The sequence below is a fragment of the Apis cerana genome, linkage group LG7, assembly GCF_029169275.1.
Source record: "Apis cerana isolate GH-2021 linkage group LG7, AcerK_1.0, whole genome shotgun sequence".
Classification (NCBI taxonomy): Eukaryota; Metazoa; Arthropoda; class Insecta; order Hymenoptera; family Apidae; genus Apis; species Apis cerana.
In genome coordinates, this window is record NC_083858.1 from 3,110,275 (window position 1) to 3,135,647 (window position 25,373).

A 25,373-nucleotide genomic window follows, 5' to 3' on the forward strand; every position below is an offset into this window, starting at 1 on the left:
TATATTTGTCTAAAAATGACTGTCTTATCTCATTTACGTGACTTGTCTTGTTCAATTAGAATATGATTGACCTCTTCTACTTGTAAGAATAGAACAGAGCTTTTTGTTTGCACAGTCGAATACGTTTAATCTTGGCATTCTCGTATCAGTCAAGGAGACATAAATCTCTGGCATATTAAGACAGGATAATCGATGGTCTTTATTAAATAGTCCTAATCCTTTGCATAATTTAATCGAGAAAGATATTAAGATTCAAGAAATATAATTTAATTTCGTTGAAAAATTTTATGTAACCAATTAAAGTAAAATTATAAAGAGTTGAAAATATTCAAAATCATTCGTGTGTTTAAAAACCTACGACGTGTTGGAGACTTTATTGCGAGGCAAAAAGTTAACATATCTCTAACGAACAAATAAATAAAAAAAATAATAATAAAATAAAGTTTTAAAGTTATTATTAGACGTGATCTTATTGCGAGAATCATATTCGATGAAATATTCTATATTAAACGAGCTCAAATTTTTTTCTCTGATATTTTTCTTATCTAAAACTTAAAATTCAATATGTCTAATTTGAGAAAGAGCGATTGAATATGTATATAGAATACATAAAATTCTTCTCTTAATTACACGAAATTATTCAAATATAAAAGATATAATGTAAATAATAATAATAAAAATATATCAAAAATATTCCATTATTTTGTCCTATAAGTATTAAAGGATAATCAATGATGAAAAACTCTTGACAAGTTCTAATCGAATCTTCCATGTGGATTAATCAGAATACAAAGGAATCGAAAAATATATAAGACGAGTCAATCTCGTTATCAAGGAAAGCGATTGATAACCGATTTGAAAAGTTACTCGAGTAGATGCATCGAGTACAGTTTATTTTCACGGTAGAGATTACACGGTGACAAGCACTAACTGCATCTGTCACCAAGTTCTTTCGATTGCTCGAACGTGATCTGCGTGCAGCATCCCCCTTTGAGTATGAAAAACCAATCGTATTGTCGATTCACAAATCGATAGAAATCAACGAACCTCGATGAGGATACCGAAACCAGGGTATCGTTAATCATGTCGGGGAAATCCGATTTCGTATTCATTCGATTTAATGATACTAATATTTTATATGATAGCAGTGTATGTCGCACTTTTCCTTTTTTTTTTTTTATTTTTTTTTGCGTATATATCGTTTTCTCGCGCGAGAAGAAGCAAAATATTTATAGCGTTGAATAGAAAACGTTCATGCGTTTTACCGATCGAGTCGATCAAAAATCAAAGATGGCGAGAATCGTATCTAAACGAACGAAACGTTGTGGGCTGTAAATAGTAAAAAGTATCGTCCTTTGATGATTTTTTTTTAAAAAGTATATCACGTTATCAAATTGAATAGAATAATGACGAAGATTTTTATTTATCGTTGATAAATTTGTGTTAATAATAATATATTTTACCGATCGAGTCGATCAAAAATCAAAGATGGCGAGAATCGTATCTAAATAAACGAAACATGGGATAAATATTTGATGAAAAATATCGTTTCTTGATTTTGATTTTTTTTTAATATAACATCATCGGAACAGAATTATGACGAAGATTTTTATTTATCGTCGATAAAAAGTTATTGAATTAAATCTAATCAAAACGCAATATAAATTTATCCAGAAATTGAATAAATTTTTGTCTGACGTTGATTAATTCGTGTTAATATTAAATCTCCTTTTATTTTAAATCAAAATTAAATAAAAAAAACTCGTTTAACCGGTTAGCCGATTTAATGCTTTGCATTATTCTTTTTAATCTGGCTACGTCGCCTCGTCACCACCGCCTCTCACAATAAATCTGATTAAAACTAATCTGATCTAACCTAAACTGTTTCGAAAGAACAATCTTTTTTTTTTTTTTTGTCTAATAACTTTTTAATGAATAATAATAAGTGAAATCTTTGTCAAACAGAATGAGACGATCTTGACAAAAAATTAAATAAAATGGAGATCTTTTCAAATTACACTCTCGGATATTAAAAACTACAAAATTTATTTATTTCTTTTTTCCCTTAAATTCTTTTCTTCAAATCTTGCACAGTTTCCTAAACATAATTTTTCTCTCCAAAAAAAAAAAAAAAAAAAACTCGTTTTCATCATTAACCTTAACCTACAAAACTACATTTTCGAAATGTTTCAAAATTTTTCTATGTTTCAAAGTTCCCGAAATTTGAAAGAAGCAACGATTTTTTTCTTCCCTCCAATGATTTTACAAATGGAAACGAACTTCGTACGAATTTCAATGTTTTGAATTCAATTAAATTCGTCTCTGTTCAATTGTTCGATTGCATTGGGATTTGTTTTATATATATATATACACACGTGTACGTGTCTATATTTGTTCTTGGTATACTTGGCATCGACACGAATCAACTTACTATTACTCCTGTTGACAAACGAGCGATCTTTTGTTTGCGTTATTTATCCACGTTGTAGAGAACAGCTTCACTTGCGAGCGAGAAGGATCAGCGGAATAAATGAGAGTATGATCCATGAACAGCTTTCTTCGCGTTATCTAAGTTGCGTCTAAGACGATACTGGAATGTGTGGAACGCGTGCCAAATGAGAATCATGGAACAGAATCGTCGAATTGGGAGAAAAGAAAAATCCTTCAACTTGCACCGCTTCGAAATTCAATCGTTTTCGATTTTAACTTTTAAGAATTGGCAAACGAATAATATTTTTCCATAAGAGATTCGTCTCTTACTTTTGAAGAGTAATATATGTAAAATGTTTTCGTTATTTATTCAATTAATTTTTGTGGTCTGCATTTTCAAAAATCTTGTCGTCTAACAAATTTTGTATTAAAAAAAGTGTCGTGTAATTCTATCTTGGTTAAATAATATTTGTAACAAAAGAGAGGAAAAAAATTCTTTATTGTTCAACAATAATCGTTATTCGCGTATAAATTATTTCGTTATCCATTGATTAAATGATATATAACTTTATTCCAAAATCCTGGGCTTTTGAAGCGATATTATTTACTTCTTTATTTAATACAAAGATAAAAATGTGTACAAGCAGCGAAAAAGATTTCCAACATGACGATGATGCTGGTGCTATGAACGAAAGAATGGTGTAAAAGTGGCTTAACAAATTCCCTGATTTTATTTTATTTTTGTCATGTTTTTAGCAGACCTATTGAAATTGATAATGATCAAACTTGCAATCTACTTGAAAATAATACACGAGATATCCAATATCGAGAAAGAATTATTTAATTTTTTATCGATCAATATTTCGAAACAGCACAATTTCAATAATTAAAATTCCAAAAATAATTAATTCACTTTTTCTTCTCCAATCAACGACTTCTTTCATCTTAATTCTAGGAACAAATTTGAATTATATTAAATGCAATTTATTTGGCAAAAGTGAATCGCGAATAATCATTGATTATCCTTTCTTCCCCGATAGTTTGTTTTTCAACTTTGATAAGCGCAACGTCAAATATTTGCATCTCGAAACTTCGCAAGATGTAATTAATTTCCTTTCGTAAAAGTGATCGAAGTCGAAGCGGTCGAAGAAATCTTAAAGGATCGAAGAATTAGTTTATTCTTCCCGATGGAAAAAGAATATCGAAACAATTCGTTTTGAACATCGTTTTTACGCGGCAGCATTTTTTCGTGTATAAACACGATTACATTAATCTACGTGTCATCCCCACGAATTAAATTAGGACGAGACGAAAGCTTTATTTAATCAAGTTCGTGAGGTTAATTAATTCGAGAAAAAAAGTCGAAAAAGAAAATTCAGATTAACTCTCTGGCGGTGTTTACGTGACATCATTACCAAAAATCCCGATGAAATTTTCATTGAGCTGATTAATAGAATGATCGTCGTTTGTTTACCGAAAGGAATTCTGAATGTTTGTATCGCAGTGCAGAGATATTTTTTTCCACGATAATTTAATATTAGCTGACAAATGTGTATAAATTGAGCTAATTAGTGGAATGATCGTTTTGTTTTTACGTCACGAGCTATTTTTTTTTCAGGATATTAACAAATTACGAGTTATTAAAAATTTTGTAATTATAGAAAATAAGATATGGTTTAATAAATAATTTGTAAAACTTGTTTATTTGTGGAAATTCATTTTCATTTACATTTACTTTTTTAATATTTTGATCTTTGATTATAATTTAAAAAAAAAAATAAAGAATAATATCTTTAATTTTTTAAATGTCATACTAATACTAATACATTTTTGTATTAGTTCAGGTCAACGTAATAGTAATATTTTAATTTATTGTGTATTTTATTAATAGAAATACAAAGATATAATTATTCAATAAAAACTATATAAACTTATTGGGAGACACGAATTATTCATCGTTTCAGAGATATGAATATGTAACTTCCTCGGATGTGAAATGAACGAATCTTTTTTTTTTTTTTCTTTTCTTGATTTTAGCATACAACGATAAATCTACGTTTTATACTGAAATTGAACTGCTGAAATAAATACATCTGAAATCTCATCTCAATTTTATGTTGTTCTCGATAAATATTTCATGATATTTTATGTTCAAAAAAATTATATATTTAAATAAGTCATTGCACTTTTCGTACTCTTAGCAATAAAACACTTTAATATTTATAATTTTATTAAAAATGATTGATCAAAGTTTCAACAATATATCTCATCCACTGAAAGGATTAAAATTATTACGATCAAATATTTAATTAAATTTTTCTTTATATCTTCTTTGCAATTTTATCTTTATATTTTTTCCTATTTTTATATATAACCTTTTTTTCATTAAATTTGTTATTATATCTTAAGCATTTTTGAATCTGTAAGTCTAAAAAAAAATATCTAAATTCGATAATAAAATAAATAAGTTATACTCAATTTTAAATTTTAAATTAATCAACAAATATTGATCAATCGTTTATTTTTATATTATTAATCGTTCATAGTTATAAAATTCTGACAAGTTTGTGATATTTTACATTCAACAGCCTAATGATAAAAGTTCTTTCCATTAGCCATGATTTTTCGTTTAATTAATAGAAATTTATACGAGATTATATTTATGCTAATACATCAATTTATACATAACGTATCAAACGTTATAAATGTCGAGACAATTTTGGAATACTCGTAATAACGATGGGTCAAATAATTATAATCAAACAGCAATAAAATTTCGTTTATACAGATGAAATTCAAATGGAGTTCCATTATTATCACTCAATAAATTTTTTGATCATTTTTGCGTGGATCAAATCTGTGATAAATGATACATTAGAATTTCCTAAACTTTTATGGAATAAAATAAAATTTTCGAAAACTATTACTTTTATGTGCTTTTACTCGTTTGCAATTTTAAGAAAAGGAAGTTTAAAAAATATTATTTTACTTTCATTTAATCAATTAGGATGTTAATATATTTTTAAAACAACTTTGGAAGATCGATTCCAATAGATGGATCAAAATAAATATTAAAGTTAATTAAGTTAGTTTATATAAAATTTTATTTATAACTTAATAAGTCTCAAATTTTTGTACCATCAGCTTTTTGATCCTCCAAAGATATTCACATCTTTTATTTAACAATTGATGAGACAGTAATGTAAGAGAGATAAATAGATAATTTTTATTTAAACACTTTTTCAAATATTACATTTTTGATTGTATTTTTCAATTCATTAAAAATATTGTAAATTTGTATATGTAAAATATTATGATATAAATATAAAATATATTATAAAATTTGTAGGAATATTAAATCAATTTCGTATGACGTAAATGCAAAAAAAAAAAAAATAAAATTTCGAAAATAAATAATAAATAATCAAAATAATAAAAATAAAAATAAAATTGTAATCGAAACAAATTATTCAATTATTAAAATGGGAAAAAAATATAATATATAATCATAATTGTCAATTCAATTTAACAAATCGTTGATTTTATTTTAAAAACTTTTATTATATTTTAATATTTAATTATCACTCGTACAAAGTTCGCAAAATTTATCATTAAATTGGAATTTATACACCAATAATTATCCTCTTTCAGAATTCTTAACATTGAACTCTACTAATATTTTTTTAGAGACAAGCATTAAATTAATTTGACGAGACTTCATTCATTTCAAAATTCTTAACATTACTCTACTAATATTTTTTCAGAGAAAAGCATTAAATTAATTCGACACGACTTCATCCATTTCAATCTATTAAATTAGGATCACTCGATCCCGCTGTCTTTTTTTTTTTTTTTTATTTGCACCGAGTTATTTCCCCTATATATTATTACTCTCGCATTATTCGTGACAAGATGAGCTTATCTCTCCCACGTGGCCTCCTCGAATAAGCCTCGAGGTCCGCGCTATAAAATTCAATACTTTTCGTCGCCGTGTTCGACAATGTTCGCCGGACGAGTTCGTTTCGTTTCTTTTCGTTTCGTTTCGTTGGGATTTTTCGTTTCTTGAGGGAGAGCCGTTGGACGGCAGTCACGTTTTCACGTGAGTCGTTTCGAAATTCTAATTATATTATTCGAATTATTGAACAGGAAGCGGGAGGGGAGGGGGAAATACAAATCGAAGAAAAGTTGAAGTTGAAATTGCAACGGTTGCGATTGGCGAACAGCGGAGAGAAGCAAGAATAATAATTCGAGATTGCCGGATATCGTTTTACTTTTTCACGGCAATTTATTGCAATTTTATGCAATCTAATGAGGAGGGAGGGAAAGTGGCAAGGGAAGCAGAAATGAAATGAGAAGGATACAAAAGGATTTCTTTGATTAGAAAATACACCTTATTATATGACACCGTCCGCATTAACGTAGAATTGTTTGTAAACGATAAGCAATTACGATGCTCAAATATAACAACGGCAGTGGTTCTCAAAAGTGCTCGTTGGAGATAAAATGGATGGACAGAAATAATGCATTAGATTATTTATGTATTACAATTGTTGAGAGAATGTTTAGATTGTTTATATTTTTTTTAAATATAATTTTGCAGCGGTACAAAATAAATTTTAAATTGTTGCAAAATGATTTAAAATAAGTTATACGTTTCGTTGTATCGTCATCTTTCCAAGATGATTTATTTTATAATTAATGCTGTTTATAATTTCTGAGTTGTCCGTTAAAATGGTACGAAATATCAAATATCAGATTTCTTTATAGTCCACGATATTGAAAGTAAGATCTGATTCTGCAGGATGTGATGAATTATATACGAATCCTCCTTTAAAAGGATTGGATATAGTGTTTTAAAATGATGGCACGAATCTTGCATAAATATCGAAGAATTGAATTATTCAGATGTGATATTAAAACGTGAGAAAATATATAAAATTTATAAATTGGTTGTTCATCTTTAAAAGAAATAAAATTTTAAAAAAAGAACAAATAACAAATATATTAATATACTGTATAAAATTAAACATTTTAATTAATTGTTAATGCTCTATCAGCCTGTTGTAAACAAAAGAAAAAATATGCAACGCTAGGCGAAATTATATTCAAAGCATGAAAAAAAGAAAAAGACGAAACTTTGAAGGTAATTCCATGAAAAAGATTTTCCGTTGAAAAGAAATTTCTTCATGCATATATCACACTCATTATGCTCCTCATATGCAAACTTGCATTAAAATCAAAATTTTAAGGTTAGATGGATATTTCTCGGCTGTGCGTTTCGAGCTTTAAAAAAATCCTTTAAATTTTTCGAGACTGACAATGATCGAAACAACTCGAAATAAAGATCGTTATTACGTCGAATTTCATTAGAAATAATATTACACATCCTATTTTGAAAATTAATCTGAAATAGGTTAATGTATCCTTTCCCGAGAAAATATCGTTCCTCGTTGTTTGCTATGAGCGATATAGCGTGGCATTAGAAGTCATAAAGATACGAGAATAAGAGATATATATATACGCAGGATATTTCAATTTTTAACAACTAAGTTTAATTATTGTCTGAAAAAATTTATACGAGCATAAATCGTTTAATGTTTTATTATAAGAATTGTGTTAAAATGAATTGAAATTATGCGATATTTACAATCTATCAAGCCATCAAATTTTTAATTAACTGAATTTAAATAATATATTATTTAATTGATAATCAATTCGTTATATTTATTCTTGTTCCATAAATTTTTTCCTTCAATCTTTCTCAGAGAAAGCGTATCTCGTATAAAAAGATTAAATATCGTTGGTAAATAACAATTGCTCGAACCACTCAATGGTCGTAAATGAATAATTATGAGAGAAAGAATATATATAATATACACGCGTTAAAAATAACATTATAAAAATAAAAAGCGCAGCGTAGCCACGTCATTTTTAGAATAAAATTTATAAGAATGCATCATAATTAAATTTAACTACGAATCATTTTTTTTTACCACAATCTTGCAAATAAATTATTGCTTTCTATTTTTCCACTTGAGGCGGTAAACACTTTGTTTTCTGATAAACGTGACCTTCTCTGTAAATATCGTCGCAGACGTATGCATTATGTATATTCGTCTAGCACATATTCGTGCACTTGATTATCGATCATCCATTCTTCGCGTGTGTCTGCACAATACATTACCACCGCTCTGTCAACATTTACGTAGCAGGACGTACGAATTTAGCACGCGAACGACTGCCGGTATGGCAGTTGCCACCGCTTTCAAATACTTTAACTTTCAACTGTCCGTTATTAATCGATTGATCTTGAATTGACTCGACACTTCGAAGAAAGAAAAAAAAATCTCTGAAACGTGTGTATTTTAAGAGATACTGCTATTTCAGTAGATACTATTTTGATAAAAGTATAAAAGTATAAAATAAAGTGCTTTTGCTTTTGCCAAAACTTGTTTCGGTCTGGTATTATCGTTTCGGATATCGATGTAACGATATGTAAGCTAACAACATTTTTCAATTGTCAACGAGTAATTAATTAAAAAAATTACGAAAAATCTCCTCGTTTTGTAAATGCAAATGGAAAGATATTCAACGTGTGTATTTGGGTGTAATTGTACTTAATTTAATTACTTTTCTTTTGAAAACTGTAATTTTTTAATCTTTGCACTATTTTTTCATGTTACGTTTTTATTGACTAGAATAAACGAAGTGGCAATTACTAGGTCACTGTTATTTATGGAGCAGCTATTCTTCTAGCAAGAAAATTTAATTTTCTAAGTCACTACCTCTTGCACGATAAATTAGCTTATATATTTAAAAAATTGCGAAGCTTAATCTTTATAAATCGTTTTTATTTCAATTTTCAGTCAATTTTTTCTTGTTAAATTTATGATGGGATATTAATATAGTATACTTTACCCTCTAGTCTTTATTTATAATACAATTCAATATCATATTATATATATATGTATACATATTCATTTTTTAGCTTGTAATAAAAAATCCAATACTGTTGAATTTATACAAAATTGGATATAAATATCGTGCTCTGCATAGATACATGCAACAGTTGTTAAAAAAGAAAAAAAAATTACCAAAGAAATATAAATAATGCTAATTAATTAGAATATTATAAGAAATAGTGGCTTATTTATTATACAGAGTTTCATTTAAGTAGTACATTATAATATGCTTTGTGTAATATTAAAAAAAATTATTATTATTTTCTATTATGTTGTTTTCATAAACAAACATTTAAAGAAAAGAAATGTATACTGAATATAATTTTAAAAGGAAAATAAAAAGTACAGAAAAACATGAGTTTTTTTGATTCTTTTTTTAAAAATAAATATTATTTAGCTTTTTTTTGATGAATAATCATTTTTAAATTTTTTTCAATTAAATTTTGCTTGAAATTTAACATTTACAATTTGGAAAGGATCATCTCAAATTTCTCATGCGAATTAAACTATATTTAGTTGGAAATTGTGTTTAAATAATTCGTTTTTCCTTTTTTTATGTTGTTATAAAGAGCAAAGCTACTTATGATTACAAAAGAGAAATATACACATAAACTACATTTTGCAAACTACATTTTAGCTTTGTTTAAATAACGGTGGGACATAATTATATTAATTGTATAAATATAAAAAAATTCTTTTTGAATATTCATCTTTCTGGCTCTCCTTTGATCATTTATTTATTTTAATTAAGCGTTAAAATAGAAGATATTAAAATATAAAATAACAGGTAACAAGTATTTTTATTTAACAGTCAAATAAAAAATGCACGAGAAGATCATTGATATAATTGCATAAAAATAAAAAAAATAAAAAATTTGTTTCTTTCAGCTTTCGTTTTCGAGAAAAATTCGTTAAATGCGGGAAAATTCAACTAATCTCCGAATTATTTTAAACACGAGTGAATTATTTTATAATGAAAATAAAATAAAATAATAAATACATGGAATAAAAAATTAAATAATTTTTATATTTGTTTTCGATAAAGTGAAATTGAACAAATGTAATCAAAATACTTTGACCGATGATAAATTTTCCAATTTGATTTTCTTGAAAACTACTTTTTTTTGCAATAAAAATATTTGTTTGTATTCGAGAATTTTGAAATTCTATTTTTCCCAAAAAAATATATTCTTTACTTTGGATTTATTTTTAAATACTCATCTGCTATTCCATCCGTTGTATCAGTTCCTGTTCACCTTCTATATGCAATGTAATAAAATAATCAGTCATAGGTAGCTACCTATTCTACAAGGCGTTTCACTCACAAATGACCTAGTTCTCGTTGTTCACGATCCACTGTCCAAGAGTTAAAATATGAATTGGGGATTAAATATAAAGGAGGCTATAAGTTTCGTAATGTTGTCTTCTTTCTTTTATAACATTTTTTTCTTTATTAATTGAAAAAAGTCTTAACTTAAAAATATCAAAGAATAGCGTATAGAAAAAAAGATGTATTCTGACAATTAATAAAATATTATTAAATCGAATAATTATTCTTTTTTAATAATGTTAATTCTATTTACAATTTACAATTCTCTTTGAAAAGTCGAATACAATTCATTTTTGACCAACATATTTTTTTGACCATCATATTCGATTCGCAATGAATTAATAAATCGTTTCATCATCAACGTAAAATAACTATTTTTCTGATATTTTGTCAAGTTACAAGCATATATATATATATACATATTTAATTTTCTTCTCAACACTAAGTCGTGTTAATAATACAAGAAAATTCTTGCTCCTCGATCGATAATCGATTTGTCAAAAATATCATCGAAATGAGAACGAGCCTAAGTTATAATCCGATCTTACAATGAAAATTTCAAATAACTTTCAAAGCGTTTCTCAGAAATTATTTTCACAAAGGCAAGGGAGTAACGAGTCCTTTGCCCACCGCAAATACATATTGCAAAACATGCTCATGGCGGTCGATACATTGATCGATGAATTCCTACTGGATGCACCGCTGAATTTCTGCATTATAAACATACAACTATCGAGTTTGCGCTGTCTATAGCGATTAAGCGAGTTCCTCGACGATGACGGAAACTAAAAGTTGGCTATGAGGGAATCGTAACGAATTATTCTACGGAGAGATGGCTCGATGGCACTCGATAAAAACTTTGGAATGTAACGCGGTCGAAATATCCTCGAGCTATTCGGGTGAACCGTGAAGATAGAGGATTAAAGAACGGTAATTAATCGTTAACAATGTTATTCAACAGTAATTTCGTAATTTATTTAATGATAAAGCGTCGTTGAAGAAAAAAAAAAAAAAGAAAATGGCAAATCATTCGTTTAGATTGTATTTTCGTGTTATATTTTCTTTTGTTTCTACGCGAAATAATCACGATTTAGGTAATAATGGCTCCGTTATGTTAAAGATGGTATTGAATCGAGCGCAAAATTAATATTCGAATGAGGGAATCTCGATTATTATGAAAACACGATACAATCAGATAATTTAATAATTTTGTTTTTAATTAAACAAGATTGTTTGTCGCGAAATATATTGTGTGTAAATATTAAAATGTTAAATCCATTTAATCTCTCGATTTTACGCAAAACGGAAAAAGAAAAGAAAGAAAAGTAAGAAAGTTGTAATATTACTATAAATATTAAACTGTTTGTATAATTATTTATTTTGATACTTTGATGTACAAGATATTATATATATACTGTGGTGCGACTGGTAAAGGGAATGATTTTACGAAAACAAAAGAAAAAAAAAAAAAAAAGAAAATAAATCGAAAATATAGAATAAAATTTTTTCGTTTGAGAGTTCGTTTTCGAGTTTTTTCTTTTTCCCGATTGGATACGAACGAAACTATCGATAGAAGAAATTTCTACGTATGAAAACAAACAAAAAAATATAGAATAACATTTTATCGTTCAAATTCTCGTTTTTGAATATTGAACATGTATAATCTAAGAGTCGGCAAAAATTTTTGAATTCAATCTTTTTTGAAAAATAATTTTTATATGAAAAAAAAAGTATTTCATATTTCTCGTTCATAGAATTATCGATAATTCATCTATCTAATCGAAAAATAATTAATTTCGTTTATTTTTGACAATTTTCTGAATTTGATTTATTTAAAAATGAAAAAAAAATTTTATTCTATGTTTTTAATTTATTTTTCAAAATCATACACATATATATATATATACACAACACATATTATTCGTGGAATCATTAATGAAATATAATCTATAAATTCTAAAATAATAAATATAGTAAAATAATAAATATAGGTTAGATAGGTTAGAGAGGGAGAAAAAGGAAAAGTGCATAATCAAAAATAATTATCCTAAGATGAAATTTTCCTCGTTTCTTACAATCAGACGAATAATTCAATCGAATCGTTTCTTTAATCAAAATTCCGATAATAAAATTTTCCGTTAATCGATATTCCAATGATTAATCATCGTTCCATCGAGGGATTCCAATAATCTACCATAATAAAAATTATTTGAAACAACGATCGAATTCTGCCGAAATTTTCACCATCTACGCTCCTTCTTCTACAATATTTGTCTTTTATCGAACAGATAAAAATAATAAAATCAATTTTTAACCTTTCCATTCTACGTGCTTTCTCTGCTACGCTTCGTTGCGATTGTTTCAACGCGTAGCTATATCGAGAAAAATCTAAAAAGAAATAAAAAAAAAAAAGAAAAAAAAATAGGAAACGATGAACACGAAGTTTCCATTAAAGAATGTTTTCCAGCAATACGATTCGCGTGGCGTGAATGCGACTAAATCTGTACATCTGTTCACATCTCAACCGTTCGAGTCGAGGAAATCACGGACTACACGTAATATTGCGGTTTTTTGGGGAAGGAATGATCGTTGCTGGAAAACGGAGAAAATAAAAAAAAAAAAAAAAGAAGAATGGATGAAAATTATCGCCGAAACACAAAGATGGGAAAAACGAACAGATGGAGAAGAGAGTAACGAAGAAAAGATTCTACGCGTTCGCCAGAAGATGGCAGGATATCTGCGCTCTTATTCTACACTCATTTTCTCTCTTCCCGTTATTATTGGCTAAAACAGCGACAAAGCGGTCGACGACGAGCACATGTAGAGGGAAAAAATGAAATGGAATAACGATTTTGATGTAACCTGCCAATCGAAAGAATTGGCTATTTATTTATAACAATTTTTTTGATTAGAGGAACAATATCGTGAAATTATTTTATTCCACTCTGTCTCTATATATGGCCATCATCGATCTTTGTCATTGCGTTTAATTTATTAATAGTAAGAACGCGTGTGATGGCAAGAAGGATGGAAATAGAGTGACAGTTTTGTCTAGCCATCTTCCGACGAATGCACGAGTATCGTTGCCGAGCACTGACAAATTGAACGACACGGTGAAGGGATTAGACTTCCTGCTCAACGTAATCTCCTCCACAGAGATTCATCTAGGAGTAAAATTTTCACATCATCCACAGGTTAAATTTTTGGTACAAATTTTTTTTTTTATCACTCTTTCGATAATACGAGAACGAAACTCTTTATCAATCGTCGAATCAAATCGGGAATTACATGAAAAAGTTTTAAAAGTTCAAACAACTTTCTATAATCTTTCTATAATATAAAGAGAACAGATTTCCCTCGTTCAGATTCTCATCCTTACTCTCTTTTCGGGTTAACACTACATAGGATATCAAAAGGTTTGTTATAATACTTTCAAAGCAGCGATTGTCAAGTGAAATAAAATATTATGCTTCGAGGATTCCTTTATTATTAAAAAGATTCTTTTTTTTCTTTTATTCTTACTTGGAATAATTTTAATTGATAATAGACATCTCTCGTCCTCGTAAAAGTTAAAGTGGCGAAGCAAATTCTGGAATTATACCTCCGTGTTTATGTTCATCATATTCGAGTCGTCGTTCTTTCCAATCTCGTTCCATTTCCTGCGTGCTTCTTTTCATTTCGTACACCTATTGGATTCGACCAATAATGGGAATACGTGCCGTGTGAACCGTAACGTAACTAATCTGATTCCTGCCGACTTGGTTATAAAGCGTGCTAATTAAGCTGGCCGGGGATGGAAGCAGAAACTTTTCGTGAAAACCTGTTTTCAACAAGATTGAGTCGTGTTAACGGTAAACGCTTAAACGTTTTCGATGTTTCGCTTGAATATCACAATTCAGCTTCCCCCTCGTGTGGAGACAATGCGACCGAGAGGAGTAGTGGTCGCATTTTTAACGGAGAACAACTACAGCTCCCTCTCCTCCTCCTCCATCTCTTCCCCCACTCTTCTCCCGTTTCTTGCATCATCGTTGCACCGCACTCGAAAAGTAGAACGCCCTAACTCCCGAGAGCAAGCTGATCCAGTTTCTCACGACTCGTCCATAATGTCGATCAACCGAACCGATACGACCAGGCGTGCGTCAACATCTAAGAGATTAGCAAAGATTGGCCGGCATACATATTGCTTCGTTCGAAAAGACTTGCACGTTATTTGCACGTGGCTAGTTACGAAAAGAGGGATTTGTATTAATAACGTTGTTAATTGCACGTATTAATCCGATTACGTTGATTTAAGTATTTTGAATCCGTACATTTTTAATCTCTTATGTAGGGTCGTATGACGTATATTTAAGGGAACAATGGAACGTCTCGCAAAGAATTGAACTTACGAGAAAGAAATACGATCTTACGAAAATGAAATTTTCTAGGAGACACGTTACGCGATACATATATATATATATAATAGTCTTTTTATGGATGGATGTGTAAAGATCATTTGAAATCGTCTTTTGCGATTTATATGTATTATAACTTAAACGATACACTCAGAACGCGAACATTAAAACGAACTAAATGAAGTCATTCCACCTGTAACCAATAATCATCGAATCGCTTATCAGATCCTGTCTTAGTATGAAAATAAGTATCGACCTTACCTTATCCGGTCAATGTTAACTGTCCAAGTAAATTATATACACATATATATGTATACATGTATATATATGTATATATATATATATATACGTATCTCATTAGCATGAGCCCAGATGGAAGCGAGATTGCACGCTTCCAAGACGTTGAAGGTGAGGCGGCTGCGTTTTCGAGGCGGAATGCACGCGAGCCGAAACTTGCACCCGGCTTTCAATGTTTCTTCGTGTCCCGGAGCAGTTTGAGGCACTCGCTAGGTGAAAGCGAACGACCTTACGTCATCGATCAAGCGATGAACCGAAGAGGGAGAACACGCTAGCCGCTCGCTCGCTATCGCAGCGACGACCAGCGAGTAGCGGCCGAACGGAACAACCGATTATTCCACGAGAGGCTCACGGTCACCGCCGATTGGTCGGTCGGTCGGTGGGCTAGCGTGTTACTAGCTAGTAGTAGCGGCGATACAAACCGTGCGGGGAATTATGTCACTATGCCAAGGCCCAACCTTGCCGCGACATGGCCACCGATGAATACTGTATGAGAATACTTTATTACACTACACCGACTGTTAGAAATATCTGGGGGAGGGGAGGGAGGGCAAGTTCAACTCGTTTCATTTTTTCCTCCTCCCCCCGAAACAGCCTCGATATCGATCCGATATTCCTCTTCTATTACATCGTCCACACTGGTCTGCGATTCGACGAAGAAAGGAGGGGGGAGTTGCGTTTCGTTTCTTTTTGACGCCTTCTCTTCTTGGCGCGCGCGCGACGAGTTACGAGGCGAGATAATGGGGTATGATGTAAATTTACTCTCATTGAAGTTCATGCAAATGACCACCGTTTCTCGTGCTTGCCCTTGCGATCGATTATTTCTATTTTCTTCGGGTTAATGATTTATTTCACGTCGCGCAAATCGTATTTCGGGACTCGTTTAATTGAATTTTAAGTTTGTTGCTCGCGAGCTTCAAATAATGGATTAAATTATAGGTGAATCTTTTTGTTTCTGATGAATCTTCAGAGCGACTGGAGAGTGATATCTATGAATTATGCAAACGCGATGTTCTCTCGTTGGATGTATACATTTCTTTTCTTAATTATTTCATTTTTGAATTAATTATTTTGAACTTATTTTCTATGAACTGTATGATATTCATTGTATTGTTATATATATAGTGTTATACTAGTTTGTATATCTTTGGCTCATCCATCCATAATATTATTATGATCTTACTTATATTTTTATGAATATATTAGATCATTGTCGAAATCAATAAATTAAATTCTTATTTTTTCCAGAAGATTTGTTATTCACAAAAAAGGTTGCTTATTTTCCACACCAAAATATTTATTAAGCAAAATTTGTTATATATATTTTTATAATTTTGTATAAAATACAATATGTATTATTTTAATAATAATATTTAAAGGTAATTCAGATAGAAAGGATTTAATAATAAAATTTATTATTAATTTATACATTATATTATCCTTCTAGTAATATTTAAACGGGATTCGAACAGACAGGATTTATACTGAAATTTGTATTACACATAATCTAATTTTCCACTCTATTGATAACTTGTTCGTAAGTTTTCAATAGCACAGATTATTCGGTCAATGAATTCTCTATTATAGGCATAAATATTCAAGATTATTAAGTAAATTAACGATTATAATATTCTATTTACGTAATTAACGATAATTTTTTTCTCTGTAAATATTTAAACTTGTATCGAGATTTAAAGTTATTATATAATAGAGATTTGCATTTGAAACAATCAGATCTTGCGATAAAGATTTCTCTCTATAATTAAGGAGCATTATTTCTTATATGATTGTCGATGAAGTTATAATTAGATGGATATTTGAATGTACATTTTTAAAAGAAAATAGACAAGAGAATGGATATCATCGTAGAATTTTTTTTTACTTATTTGGAGATTTAAAAAAAAATATATTTTAATTTGCATTATATTAAATATTATTTGAACGTTGTGCATATATTTATCATGTCTATATTTGCTCCACATTTGATATATTAAACTATTAATTATTTATCAAATTTGGAACTAGATCATAAAATAATAATTACTACATAACAAATTATTATTATCTTTGTGTATCATACATATTTATTATCATCATATAATATGACTGTATGTATGATTCTCAAAATAAATACACGTTATAACATATTAATATATTTATGAGATTAAAAAATCAAATTTTAATGCAAAATTTGTACAAAAATTTATTAAAATTTATTTATTTATTGATTGTAAGTTATAAACATTATCACTTAAATTTGCATTAAATGAAATGAGATAAAAATTGAACAGAGACGTTTTATTCGAGATGAAAAGATTTAATCGAAATTTTTGTACCAACTTTTGCTATTTTTCAAAAATGTTTTTCACAAATGCATCAAATGCATATTTTGTAAGTGATTGTTTTCATTTCTTCATTACTTTTAATTCAAACGAAGTGTATCGATAAATCCCTTTCATGTCGCTTGTTCGAAACAATTGAAAAATCATAAAAGAAAAAGTAAGAGAGAAATAAAAATTTAGATTACTCAAAATATGTTAATATTTTCTTGATAAATCTAGCGATAATATATCAATAAAAATCACATTCGCGATGTAAAATATTACTTTTTCTTTAAATATTGTACAAAAATTAATTGTGTTTTCAAAAAACAAATTATTATAAAAATAGTAGAATTATAAGTCATTAGCTGTTATTACTACACAAAACAAATTTATGCAAATTTATGAAAATGATAGTTTCATGAAAATAATCAAATTAATATTTCAAATACTTTCGATATTTCGTACATATTATGTACATTTTCCTTATTTTAACAGATTTTCAGCATATTTGAAATCAGAACGAGGATTGTATAAACAATTTTTAAATAATTATCGATTTAATATAAATATTAATAAATAAATATTCGTATCAAAATTTATGAAAGGTTGGAAAATTCGTGAAAAGTAACGAAATATCCCGATGAATTTAAGTAAAGTAAAAATTTGGCAACGATTTCAATTGTCAAATCTAATGTTTTTCTTTTATCTTCTCAATTTTATTCTTCTCTTTCTCTGATTCATATGTTTATTTAAAAATTATATAAATTATATAATCCGTTAATTCGCGCAGCCTCGCGTCACGATCAAAAGGAAACCAGTCTGAGTTTAGAAAAATTTTATCAACGAACTAATCTAAATTTAATCTTCATTCCTGTCAAAGCAAGTTCTTTTTTTGTTTCCAATCGTCTATCTTTATCAATTCTATCTTTTTCTTTTCCACATTTCAAGTTGAACGCGCATTGGAAGTCTTTCTTCTCTTCCTGTCACTTGAATACTATTTTTATCATCATTTTTCCCCTCGACAAATGAAATAACATAATAAATTTACTTTACTTTATTATGAATTTATATACCCTTCTGGATCAAAAAATTGAAAAATCGAAGCTCAAGTTTCGTTATACTCGAGGAAATTTAATAATTTATTTTAAATATTTGCAGTGCAAGATTAAAAATATAATTATTTCAAACTATATACATTACTTCACTGTCTTAAAAATGTTCTTTTTATCTAATAAATCTCTCCCAATCTAATAGATCTCTTCCAACAATATAGAAATCACGGTTCAACTTCAACTTTAATACGACGATCGTGAACACATTTCGAAAATCGAGAGTTTCCCTAAAATCGATTCTTCGAAAATGAAAAATTAAGGCTCTTTCTTTCTTTTTTTTTTGATAAATCGTGAACACATTTTGAAAATCGACAGAATCTCATTAAAATCAAAAACAAAAAATTAAGGCTCTTTCTTTCTTTTTTTTTTTTGATAAATCGTGAACATATTTCGAAAATCCACAGAGTCTCATTAAAATCGAAAATAAAAAATTAAGACTCTTTCTTCTTTTTTTTTTTGATAAATCGTGAACACATTTCGAAAATCGACAGAATTTCACTAAAATCGAAAACAAAAAGGCTCTTTCTTTTTTTTTTTTTTTTTTTGATAAATCGTGAACACATTTTGAAAATCGACAGAGTCTGACTAAAATCGATTCTTCGAAAACAAAAAATTAAGACTTTTTTCTTTTCTTTTTTTTTTTTTTTTGATAAATCGACGGTTTTTCTAGAGCCAATCGACCGATTATTGATCGCGACCGGCCATCCTCCAATCAACCATCGACCTTCGCAGTCTACCCTGATTTTCCCTGAATTCCGATCGCCGATCATCCGTCGTCGTCCCTCTTCGTGCCAGCCGAGCGAGCCTCCTCACGCCAATCAACGCCACCTGGTGAAACCGCGATTCCTATTGGCTCGACAGACAATTTACCACGCGTGGCAAGATCCTCCCCCCTCCCCTACTTTCAAACTTCGAGTTCAAGTTATACGAATCGAGTTATGTCCTCCGAGCGAAAGCAAAAGTAATAAAATAGTGGTTAATCATCGTTCAAACTTCACGAGGAGCGTTTCTCTGTCCTTTCAGGCAAGCTGGTCGAACAGAGAGAAAGAGAGAGAGAAAGAAAAATGGAGGTTTGGAGATTTTTGGCCGCACGACGAAAGGAATTAATTTTGAGAGGGTGATGGGAGACGAAAATAGGAAATTGGATAGGAGAGATTGTATCGATCATCGTAAAGTAATGATGTCAATGAGGACTTTTACTTTTCTAATATAATAGTTTCAACAATCGTTCATTTTCGTTCGAGCGAAAAGTTTGAAAATTATGCGATTTGTAACGTGTTACGAATGTGATGATGAAAGAAAGAAAGAAGAATTAATAGAAGAAATTTAAATAAAGAATTTAAGCAAATAGGATAATTTCGTAAGAAGAATCTCGATTATTTCTTCGACGTGCTCTTAATTTTTATTAATAGATTTATAAGTTAATTCTATAAATTAATTTTATGGAAATATTTTCGTGGAAAAAAGTCTGCTACTACTTCGTTATATTTATCATAAAAGAGGCTTGTCACTTTCGTATTTATCCAAATCTCCAAATCATCGAAGGATATATATGCAACAAGGAATTATTAATTAAAAGAATACTCGAAAACGAATCCTTTCTTTCTCGACTTAATTTAGAATCAATTCCTTATATCTGTATAAAATATAACCAACGTTTTGTTTCTATTACATTACTACATATATACAAAGCACATAAATAATAATTCGAGATCAAAAATTTCGAGTCGGTAATATTTAGAGCCCTCTTGTAGAGACTGTTTGCAGAACTGAAAAGAAAAGCGCGCACATGCCATTTCGAATGCAAACGAAAAGGAGAAGGAAAAGTGAAAGCGATTCTCTCGTGGCGCGGGAAACGAGAGGTGAAGAGAGAGGGTAAACTCGAGCGGAATGGTCAATTTCGCGCGCGAGAGAGAGAGAGACGGACAGACGCAGGAGACAGACTCGAGTGGAAGCGGTAAGGAATTAAGGGAAAGCTTTTAAAGAAAGTAATTGAGGAATAAGGCTGTAAAACGAGCCACGAAGGGGCAGGATAAAGGAGGAGCGAGGCGAATAATTAACGAAGCTATTAAAAAAAGAAAAAAAATAAATACACAGTTGCCAAGAAGCAAAGAAGAGCGAGGAATATTTTGGAACGAGATAAGATTAACCGAGGAAAAATATAACTCGAGCTACAATAATAGGTCGAAATATTCTCTATTTGTTTGTTAATTACCTTCCACTTGCCCAATTAACGGTATATAATTACCTAAGCTCGATTTAATTAATATCGTGGCCGCAAAAATTTGCATATATACCCGTTCACTGAATTAAATTAACGCACGATATATACGCGAGATAGTCCACGGGATTGTTTTTCGTCCGCTTTATCTCGATGAACATTCAAACATTTTTCTACTTTTCTCGATGTTTTCTTAACGCTTGAATCGCAAGCGGCGGTTAAATTGGACCCCTTTGTAATTTTTTTAAAAACTTGCAAGTTTTAATTCTCGATGGATCGAAAAAGGATGTAATAACTTTTACGAGAATTGTATTCAAAATTATTAAAATGCTCATTCGAATTTATAATAATCATCGTATTTATTACACTTCTATTTTAATTCACTTATATCGATGTATCTAATTTACGATGTTTCAAAATAATTCATCTATCGTATATATATATATATATCATCGATCGATAATTATATTACATCATTATTTTAACAACGATCAATTAACGATGCAATAATAAACAATAGGAGGAGCACGTTTAACGTTGTGAATTCCGAAACAAGTGTCTCTTGGAACGAATGATGTCGTCTGATGTAAGAGAATGTTATCGACAGCTACTGCTATTGTAATTGGGTGCTTAAGGTTTAGAGGTTCCGGACACTTAACTTTACGATCATCCGAACCAAGTTCATCGACTCGAGTGTTCCGGTCAAGGAGGAGCTTCGAGAAACCTGATCTCAGAAGTTTTCCCCCTCTTTCCTGTTTACCTCGCAAATTTTTAAAAAAAATATTATATACGATATATTATTCATCCTTTCGATTTTTTTTTTCTTATATAATTTTCATCGTAATTATCTCTCACGAAAATTATATCGAACGGGGAGGAATGTGATAATTTCTTTTTAAATTTAATTTGCATCTGTTTTATCTAAAGATTATCGAGAAGCGTTTTGATAAAAGCTGTTTGATGGAGGACACATTAATGTATTTATAGAAAAATAGGGGTAATATAAAGATCAATTTTTTAAATGGAGTCGTATAATTTTTAGTGCTTGCTACGAAGGAATAGTAAGCTATCCATTTTATATAAAAATAAACATTCGAGAATATTCCACTCTGTTTATAATCTCTTGATGATTTATATTTATGTATTTATAAATGTACTCAAAATTTGAGAAAAATTCGTGGATATTAATATAAGCACATTAATCATTATTTAATGATTATTTCATATTTGAATGGTTCAAAGTAATAATAACTTCCATTATTGATTTTTTAAGAAAAATTTAATATTTTTGAATCAATTATTAACATTTACTCTATACGAAGAATGTAATTATTTTATAAACATTAATCAAATCAAAATTCTATCGATAAATTTTACTTGTGAAAATATATCTCGTTCATAGAAATTACTTATTCTAAAATTTAACAAACTTTTGAATATAGTCTTCATCTATTGCATTTTCATCTAAAGTTTTCTTTGAAATAATATATCGGTTAAAGAATTATCTTTAAACTTCTCCAAATACAGTGAAATCGGAAGATCGAATATTTTGCTCGAAACTCCTATTCAAACATTCTACAACTCAGAATATTTTCCTATGTATACTGTCAAAACAAATAATGCATAAGTATACCTTCTCATTTGCATATTATCTATCTCATATATGATAATACTGAAAAGGAAAAGTAACAAGTGTATTAAAATATTAACTGTAAAAATTAGAGAATAATAAAAGTATGTCAAAGATTCACAATACCAAAAGTTAATAATATTAAAAAAAATGTAATTGAAAATTATCATCTCTACGAACAAAATATAACGAAATCGAAATATAAATATTGAGATTAATTTGGAAAAATAGAAAAGAACAAATGTGGCTTATATGATATATTGCAAAAACTTTAGAATTTAATCGCCAATTAAAATGACTCGGTTCAAAAAACAAATGGAATGTAATTAAATATGGCTCAATAGAATTAAAAATCGATAGATTTGTGATAGCGAAAAGAATAGTGAAATTAATAATTTACATCACGTTTGTATTATTCCAAGTTCTTTACATCGAGTTTTTGCTCGAAATTTAGATTTTGGAATGATGATTAATAAGTACGTGTTCCAACAAAGTTGCACAAACAACGATTCTGCTGAGCAATGCTTTCGAAATTCCTGGTCGAAATCGAATAACGAAGTTATTTGAGCCATAACTCGGGAAGAAAAAGATGTATTATGCCGCAAGTGGTCACATTCATCCGGATATAATTAAGATATATCTCTTATTCCAAAGACAAATATATAAACACAAATTACGTAAACTTTATATATAATCAATCATAAAGATGTATCTTATAAGAAAAATTTTGAAAAAGTATTTGGGAAAGTTTTAAATAAAATTAAAAGAATTTTTTAAAATGTATTTTTGTAAAAAAAATATACGAATATTATATTCGCAGTTATACTTTTTTTTTTTTTAAACGAAAATTTCATCACCACCTGTCAACGTAATAATAATATATTAAATAAAATTTCCCGTTTAAACGAAAGAAAGAGATTAAAACTGGAGAAATTTGTGATAAACAGGGATGGGCAGTGAACATGCAGAAGCATACATCGGTATTTCATCGTGGTAAGTAGTATAGCTCTGTGGCTGGTCAGACGTCAGGCGTTCGCGGTTCCGAACATTACCACTTAGCTTTAATGAAAGAGCCTCATTAGAGAATTGCATTTCTTCGTGAACGTGACGCGTTTGAAGTCGTGGGAGATTTCGATGATAATCTTTTTTTTGCTTTTTAATTCGATATTATATTCATACTTTTCCCTCCCACATTGCGAATTTCATTATTCAATTCGAAAATTCGTATCGATATTATATCGGCGCGAAACACGTTTCCTTTGAATCTGATGGAAACGTTTTATAGCGCGCTTCGAAATTTTATTTATACTTTAACGTACGTTGTATTACAAGAAATGCGATGACGATACGTGATCCCCATTGTTTTAAAAGAAATTATTCGTCAAAGTGTTGTTACGAAAATACAATACTTTAATACAATATTTTGAATAAAAATAAAAATTTCTGTCGAGTAAATTCGTGAATTGATACCTCTTCCATAATCTTTCTATGTTTCTAATATGAACATCTGTTCTTATTGTAAAGATCCTCCTAATTTTATTCGTAAATACAAAAAAATTAATTTCAATTCAGAAAAATCACGTATGCTTATTTCTTGTATACTTGCTCGAGCTTTCAAATTCGTGCTCATCTTTGTTAATTAAAGGAGATAGAGATAGATAGATAGATAGATAGAGAGAGAGAGAGGATGTCTTCGGCTCGTACAAATCTGATATTTGAAATAAATTTACATCAACGACGAGTGGAAAATGTTTGGCTTACCAGTCCCAATGTTAACTTTACTATTATTCCATCTGGCATGATTGCAATCTGAGAAACCAGTTGTCTCATATTGGAATTAGTACGGCAACTTCCATCGAGTATTCTCTCTGGAGAGGCAAAATATGGATAGATCTGAAAATACAGGGAGCGTGATAAATGTTCAAACGGATTCTCTCGGTCTCGATATCCAAGTTTCATTAGTAATTAACGATCTCCGTTCGCTGTTAACGAAGAATCATCAAGAATTTAGTAGGAAATCGGGCCATTTTAAGGTATTTGTCTTTGTTAAATTCAAATTGGAATGTTAAAACGACGTAATCGAATTGGAAAACGTAGCAATTTATTAGAAATAAATAATTTAGTTGTAATTTTCAATTTTCTACAAATTTTAATTTACTCACGTTCATTGCGGTTAGAAAAAGTTTTAAATTTCTGAGAGATATTTCTTTAAAGTCGCTTTAGTTTTTCGAAAAAATATTGCAAGTGTAAAAAATTTACATATTGGTTATGGAAAACGGTAAATTTTTCTCTAATGTTTGGAATATTTGAAAGGAGAAGATTGGCCAAGCATGGACACGTGTGAATGGAGTTTGGAATTAGAGTTTGACATTCGCTTCGTGGATAGTTAAAACTCGAGTAGAAATAAATGAGAATGGAAGGAATTGTATGTTTTAATTTAATGGAATCATTTTCCTTGTTAAACACTTGTTGTAACATTAAATATTGAAATAAAGAAAAAGCCAAAATTTTATAGAAAATTAAATAAGAGAGAAAAATAAAAAAATGGAACGTCGATTTGTATTTATATTTTGAATAAAGAGAGCTGCGAATAATAAAACGTATATCTAAATGCATTATATCTGGATTAACAATGCTAGAAAAATTTTCAAAGTTTCGTCTACGAAATTTCAT

General features: G+C 29.3%; 1 protein-coding gene and 1 long non-coding RNA gene across 4 annotated transcripts in view; one reads left to right on the forward strand and one right to left on the reverse strand.

The window, feature by feature from the left end:
- Positions 1–25,373, forward strand: part of LOC107998439 (gamma-aminobutyric acid type B receptor subunit 2) — a 199,742-nt gene that overhangs the window by 15,224 nt on the left and 159,145 nt on the right. The gene's annotated exons all lie outside the window — the stretch shown is intronic.
- On the reverse strand, positions 13,573–16,079 carry LOC107998445 (uncharacterized). Of its 2 annotated transcripts, XR_001766189.3 has the most exons (3): positions 15,378–16,079; positions 14,324–15,309; positions 13,573–13,886 (listed from the first exon to the last, which is right to left on the reverse strand). It is a non-coding gene; the product is annotated as an uncharacterized LOC107998445 (long non-coding RNA). The 2 variants fall into 2 exon arrangements; XR_009830703.1 differs by having other exon boundaries at positions 13,573–15,309; positions 15,378–16,076.